Below are 8,238 nucleotides of genomic sequence, written 5' to 3' on the forward strand. Positions count from 1 at the left end.
CCCAAAAACGGGGCCCGTCTGATTAATTATAATTCCCTCCTAAAAATTCATGCCCACGATTGTTCCCAAATAAGTGAAGAAAGAGCTTTTTATATTCTTGATTAAATAAATCTTTCGATTGAATGCACAAATAAGAATGCCGCAGGAGAATCCATAATAATGTTGATCATTCCCTCCTTTTAATCGCTGAATTTCAGCGTGTTTGGATGCCTCAGGCAGGGAGTTAGTCTTTGATAAAGGTAACCCCGCCTGCCTCAGGGTGTCCATGATAAATGTACAGAGTGACAAGACCGATTTCCTTCTCCTATGATTAAAAGCCTATATATAATATGCAGGTAAAGCCGGGTCCGTTTTATTTATGGGGGCTAAGCCATGGCCCGAGGAGACTTGGCTGGAGGGTAGAAATCATTTTGGAGCCCGTTTGATTTTTACAGAAATTCAACCACCCTTCCCTCCCGGGCAAAAAGTCTTTATTCGTCTCCTTTCCTCTAATGATTAAACATGTCACGGCGAGATTATAGCAGTGCGCCCATGCCCCGAGGAGATGCCTTCATTTGTTAAACCACCAGTTTATTTGTAACGGTGAATTTCATGCCACGCTGTGCCATTCGCCTTAATCGTTTTTTTTGTGTGTAAGACGAATTGCTAAAAAGGGGTTTATTATTTTTTAATCACTTCCCATTTCACTATCGCAGTGACACTGGCAGGGAGGAGGGAGAAAATGGCTTGAGTCCCTGAGACTTCTTCAGATAAATCAAGAGACAACTATTATTTGCAAATGTGTAGAACACTGTTAATGCCCCTTTGATGAATAAATAAAAATAAATAAATACGTAAATAAATAACCACCCTCTCCAGGAAAAAAAACCCGATCTGCCCCGCTCTAGATGGCACAAGTACAGACAACTTGTCCTCCTTGTTAGGCAGCCTGTGTGTGAGTGCAGTAATAACATTAACAGCTGTTGACATCTGTAGAGCTCTAGCGGTCTCTACCGGCACATTTAAGAAACAACAGGGGGTGTTTGTTGTGTGCACCCAATTAGGCAACTTATAATAGACAATAATGTTACGGTTACATGCAATGGATTCAGACATGTGTTATGATATGAGGACTATTAAATATGTTTTATACTTCAGCTGCAGGTAAACACACATCTTCATCCCCTTTACATTATATAGTAACACACACTCACACACACACACACACACACACACACACACACACACACACACACACACACATACACACATACACGTTCTTTAATTTAAGGATATGGCTGGTGTAATCATTGGCGCACAGCTGGAAACTATAGGAAATTATTGATAAGAGTTTTTGATGGTTGTTTTGTTTGAGTTTTCTGAAAATATCTGCTAAGATTGAATACATTTTAAAATTTTGCTCACAGCTATTTCTAAATAATAACAGCTTGGATACAATAGTGCAGGCCAACTCTCACAGTGTATTGCTACAACGATGCTAATGTCCAGCCAAGCATAGATTATAGCTACCCACGTGAGTGTGTAATGATCACAAACTACTACTGTAGGCTAAAGACACACAGGCCTACTACACTCTGAATAACCATCCAATTTTAAACAGTTAAAAAGCACTAATATCAGGGTCACTCCACATTCTAAGATGCGCGCTGATGCGCACAAAACAGTAGCAAAAGAAAACATGCAGAGTCTATTAGGCTGTAAAAAAAAAAAAATAAATAAATAAAAACAGAAAATACTGTATGCAAACTGACTGGAGCATCCAGTGCGCTTACCTAGACTGGAGGGGGGCTGAATGTGTTGCCAGCGTTAAGACAGCGCGCAGAGTTAATGAAATATCTCCAAATGGGAGTCAGGAGTGCGTGCAGAGATAAGCCTGATGTGGTTTATATACCCAGAAAGCAAGTGCTCCTCTTCTCATATTGTCCAAGAGCGTTTGCATAGCTGGCCAAGTGGCTCTGCTCTTGCTGACTCGCTAACATTGCATGGTGTTTGTTTTCCCTTGCTATGACGTGAGACAAAATATTGGCCATATGTTCATCGACAATAAATTGGACTTGAGCGCAAACACAGCTCTCTGCGGTCGGTGCTTTTAACCAACGCAACTAGTTTTCTCTCTTTGGGATGTTTTTGGGACACGAAACTATCTGGTGTATAATGTAGGTGAATGATAATGTTACAACAGCCCGTTTAAGAGATAATTGTACGCCTATGGAAGGGCTGCTGGTAGATCTTTATACTGCGTCCTATTACTACTCACACAGGGCTCTGTAATAAATCGCTTGGTAACCAAGAAGCAACACTGTCCAAAGAGCAGATGTGGCATGTTATCCACGGCGCAGTTGCGTTTACATTAGATACCCTGATACAATGATTGATAACCAAGGTCACAGTAATTCACAACGATTCGGGACCCAGTCATCTCCCATGAGGCAGACTACTAACACATAATGTTTGCTACATGGATCCAAATGTGTCGACACTGAAAACAACGGCAACTGTGTGAGCTAAGGGCCACAGACGATAAGAGAAAATGTCATTATTAACGCATAAGCGGAGGCAGAAAATAACAGTTATAAATTCCCAAATCTCTGCTAACAAGTACCTCAAATAGGCGCAAAAATACTGAACATTTGTGCCACAAAACATTATTTTCAATAGACAATATAATAATGATGATTACAATGACAATAACAACAATATCATGATAATAATTAATGTTAATTATATTATTGTATAGATATATAGATATTTTAATGTAACTAGTGCACCTGCCTGACATCTAGAGTTAAAAATAAATACATTTTGAGAAAAAACTATAGCCTATGCTTCATATATATATATATACATATATATATATATATATATGAGATGAAATGTTTAAAGTAGTCATTGTGTGACAACATAATAAGAATAAAATAAATAATATGTATTTTTAGACAGCAGAAAGCAACAATGAGAATGGATAAACACAAAAGAGCAGCTACATTACTCCCTTTATTTTTTATAACAGTTTTCATAAAAGCATATTGAATTTCTCCAGCACATCTATTTACACCAGTTACTGGCAACACTTTTCTGTATAGAAAACATCTTCTCCAGTATCAGGTGCAGGAGTATCTGCTTGATGTAAAGATGATGACAGGGAATGCCAGTAATTGTTGAGGAAGAAAGCAATATGAGGCAAACACCAGTTGTGCTATTATGACACCTTGGGGGTGGATAACTTAAATCAAGACAATGATTTTATTGTGGGCAGTCTGGAATCTATGCATGGTAATAATGGTGTTGCCTAGTAGTGCAGGAGCGACCATCAATCAATAGCGAATACATTACTGATGGGTTTTGTGCAGGGCCACTTTGCTGATGAAAGACAGAGATTATCCTCCCTGCCATCACTGTGTTCAAGAGTATCACTAAGACGCTGAGAATACAAATAAATAAATTGGCCTCATACCTCGTTTGAAATTCCACATTAAGGCAAAGTAGTTAGTTGGAGTTGGAATGTATTCATGAGGTTCAGACGAATGAGAAAAAGCTTTCCACTCAGCCGCTCTGTGAATACCCTTGTGCTGTTTGAGATTTGCCACAAGTGCTCTGGGTGCTAAATACAAGACCTCCTGAAAAAGGATGGGTAAGATAGGCCCTGCCGGTCAAGCTATTATCAATCCCTGGCCTAAAGCTTGATGACTAAGATACTTCAGATGTAGTTAACAGCTGCGTAAGGACACTGATGGCACGGCATTCTGAAATCAATCAGTTCAAGTTTTAATGTATCGACCACTCGAGGAGAACGAAAAGAGGGAGAGCTTCTCGACACACAAATGCCAGGGAGACTGGGCTGATTTTCATGGAAGATACACTTTAAAAAAAAAAAAAAAAGTTTAATTAAACCTGAGGGCTCACTTGTACGGTTGAGACTCATACATGATGATAGCCAGTCTTATCAATTTGAAAGGCTTAGCAATTTTTCTTCACAAATACATGCACTTAGAGAGGTTTAGCATTAGATCAGCAAGCCCTCAGTGTTAAGGCGAGTGAATGGGTGTTTTTAGCCCTTCAAGAGATGTGAAGCAAAGTAGAGGAGATGAGTTGTTTTCCAACAAAGTGCCCAATTCTACAGACCGGTGAATATTACCATTTCTTAAATGACAACAGTGCATTGTGAATTTGAGGGGCTCTGGAGTGTAGGGCGATCGGTCTTAACATTTTTGCCCTGCTATGTTACCTACTGGAGAGGAAGAGGAGGGAACAAATAGTATGAAAGTGGTGAGATGTGTCAAAGTGTTAGCTGAGTGAAAAAAGTTCCTTTAGAGCACTCATTGAAATGTCTGGTATTTCCATCAAAATATCAGATTTATGGCTTGCATGGAAGGGTTTTGTAGGCATTACTTGACATGAATAACTTTAAGCTTGAATACTTTTCCAGTGCTGGCATCTGGTGCAAGGCCAGTGCTTGGCCTTGGAGAGCCATATAGCTGTTTGTAAACCCTGCTGCTGAGGCTAAGGGCCAAAAATACAGTACTTAGCTGACACATTCTGTAAGCATTTTAGCCCTTGTGGCATGTAGGCACAAAACAATATGCCTCAGTCAAGGTCAGATGCTTGAAAACCTATGAGCTTCAAGTAATAATGAAGAATTGATTCAATCAAAATTTTCACTTATGTGGTCTGACTCAGGTACCATTAGAAGAGGCATCTAATGTGGTTGTTTCAACCGCCGATATGAGAGCAGAGACATAAACGAGGAAACTCATGAAAGCTGTGTATTGCTGTGAACAAATTGTAAAGCAGGGACCAGATATGTGGCTGTGAGGCAGCTTTCTTGTTCAATAGCCGGATATGTGGAAGGAGCATTATATAGTTGTATTTCTCTGTAATAATCAAGAAGGTCACCTGACAGGGTCAGCTCCAACATTGTGGACAATAGCCATCATCCAAGGTGAAAGAAGAGGAGCGGTATCAAATCATAACCATCTCAACAATATAGCGCTCACTCCATTGGAGAGTCCTTTGAAACATGTTGAGAACCAAATCATGTGGTAAATAAAATCTAACTGAAGAGAGGCACACCTTAAAATGGAAGGACTGCGACAGTCTCTCAAGGTAGCCAGGCAATGTCAGTCTGCAGAACTGAATTGATTCCAGAGTGAATTTATGAAGAGAGAACTTAAGAAATGCAGAGAGCAACAGTTAGGTTGCTTTAGTCTTCCAAGTCGTCCTCCGTTTTTTGAAACAATGAATTGAAGCACGAGTCAAGGACAGATCATTGCAAGATGGGCGAGCTTGTCCTTGCCGTCACTCCAGCTGTACAGCACAGCTTTGGAGCAAAGAGCAAAGATTCAAAAGCTTTGCAAAGATATCGACTGTTACCTTCAACAGTAGGTCCATAGTGAAGTAGGGAAGGAAGAATATAACTCGCGTATTTGAATAGTATTCCATGGACAAAACATGTTGAATTAGAAGAGGGTCGCCTCAAGGCCATTTATTTTCTTACAAATGCATCTTGCTGAAAAATACGTACTGTATGTAATATCTCTCTGGCAGAATCTATTCAGGACGCCTTACATTTTTACCAGGAGGACAAAACTGTAGACGAATTAATGTTAATGTGTATCAGACCTTTCTTTAGACTCTCTACAGACAGCAATGTCAACACACTGTTTGTATGCTCCTCAAAGAGATACACAGAGAGACATAAATAAGAAGCAGGAATTATCACAGTGAGTGTCTGCTCATTCAGTGAAGTTTGGCTGGTCAGCCTCTTTAACTTGAGAGCCTGCATGACAGATCAGCTGAAAATCATGTGGGTATGCATGCACACAAGATGCATCCAAGAACTTCAAGATGTAGGGTTTTGGTTGACATCATGTTAAGCTAAGATGTTTGAAAAAAGACTATAGTTGTACCAAAGCTGCAGAGAAATCTGAATTCAAAATATGGTGCACACAATGCAGTATTATTTCAAATGTGTGTTTTGAAAAATGTGTATAATGCAGTGAGAACTGAAGAAAAACATCAAACTTTTGATTTTGAATACTCTGAAAGAATTCACATATATCGGCTTCCAGATATGGGGATGTAATCAAAGATGATACAACCATAATTAGGTGTATGAGGCTGTTTTCTCCCTATGAGTGTCAAATCACTAACCAACCCTGCACTTACCAGATCTCATCCTACAACCTATGGATTTAGTTGAGGACTTGTTGCCCTGAATCACCAACCTGATTATCATTGTAACGTTTGTGAAGTAAATACTGCAGTGTAAACAGTAGAAATACAGAGGATTTTAATAACTGACCAGTTTATGGGTTTTAATTTACAAATGCACTCATTACAGCCAGAGGTTTTGTCTTGATATTTGTATGTTGTTGTAAGTGCAAGAGCTAGTATATAGCAATAAAGTGGTAGAACAATCCTTGAAACAATTAGAGAAATATGTATTTATCCAAATTTATACTGAAGAAATTATTATATGCAAAATATTCTCCATATTCACTCAACCTCATAAGCTATTTTTGAAAAGCCTCTTGAAAACTGCATCCAGCTCACTTTGAAGATAGGAGAATACTTGACCATACTCACTCATTAATATAATTGGGTATCCTACAAAGTGTTTTAATGAAAGTAAGCTTAAATATCATACATTTCTGAGGGCATTCGGGACCAAGCCTGTTGTGATGATAAATAATTTGAATAAGATAACAATTTATTGGTACCGAACAAACTACTCCCCATTGATTTTCTTCTGCTTTGAAACACACTGTGAGTGTTTTTTTAAAACCACAGTCAAGTGATTCTTAACTATTTTGCCCGATAAACCTCAGAGGTTAAAGCTTCCAGTCTTATAGTATAAACTGTATAGCTCTTTGAAGTTACATCACAGTTGGTTTAATCGTATACAGCAGGGAAATATTTTCTTGGCTTCAGATCTCTGTAAAATCAGTACTTTCAAAAAGAATTACCAATCATTACACACTGAAGGCCAAGCTTTGCTGTGAGTACGTGTGTGTGTGTAGTTTTATGTAGAGCAGTGTGCATGTGCATGTATTTTTATGGCTGGATGAGTTTGTGTGTGTGTGTGTGTGTATGTGTGTGTGTGTGTGTGAGAGAGTGTGTTTGTGGGTGTGTGTGTATGTGTGGAGGAAAGTCCCTATTTGAGTACGGTGAACATCCCATCAGGATATGTAACCTAAACAACACAATGGAGAGAAACAGAAGGGCTTAGGGGCATGAAACACTCACCTTGAACCAGGCTGTTCCTTGCAGACACAAGGATTACCCATCTGCACATTTCTGAAGCCTTTTGATTAACAATGTGTCTAAAATGAAAGACGAAAAGGAGAAAACACAATTTAGTAATTTCAATGGCTTTCTGCAGATGGGTTGCCAACATATTTGGATAATTAACGTGTAGATATTTTCTTTATACTGGGCCCATGATGGCAATTAACATGTTTTGTGGAGAGGTGAAAACTTTTTTCGAGGCAGTGAAGATGGATGGAAATGCATTAGAGGAGGTCATGAAAATGGGCTTCTATTCTTTGTGCTAAAAGGATGCTTTTATAAGGTGATAGCAATTGAGGAATAAAACCCCAAGGGCAAATAAATGATAAAGAACTCATCTTTAATTGGCAATCTTTTTGGTTCTTATAAATACCACTCCAAATTTCCTATCCACATTTCCATTGACTGCATGGCAAGTCTCTCTTGAACTAGAATTATGAAAGGCAAAAGGAGCCACAATGCCGACCAAAAAGGACAACTCTATCTCTTAGCAAGCCAAAGGTTTACAAATTACCCACTCTCTGTTCATCATGATACTATGTAATTCATTGAGAACTGCAATTGCCTGAAAACAGTTTAAAAGATACACACTATAGTTTTAGAGAAACCTTCATTCTGGCAAGTGAATAACTTTCCCGTCACCAATTTGAATAAATTTGAATTGAAATATGAATAAGTGCATCCTGACTCAAAAAGGACAAGCTGTGATGGTGTCTAAACTCAATACCAAGTTAAAAATCCACAATACACTTTGAGAAAATATGCTAATATGACAGAGCTTCAACTGAATTACCAAGGGTGTCTTTTCAGAAATTTACCTCATGATTTAGTTTGATGGTGCACTAACTATTTTTTATACAACAGTTATAGTGAGGGTTATGAGTAAGCCATGGCCAGGGCCTTCACCCACTAAACCTCTCTCTGTCGCCACCTAATGGTAAGAGTGTGTGC

Source organism: Thunnus albacares, chromosome 15, assembly GCF_914725855.1.
Source record: "Thunnus albacares chromosome 15, fThuAlb1.1, whole genome shotgun sequence".
Taxonomy (NCBI): domain Eukaryota; kingdom Metazoa; phylum Chordata; class Actinopteri; order Scombriformes; family Scombridae; genus Thunnus; species Thunnus albacares.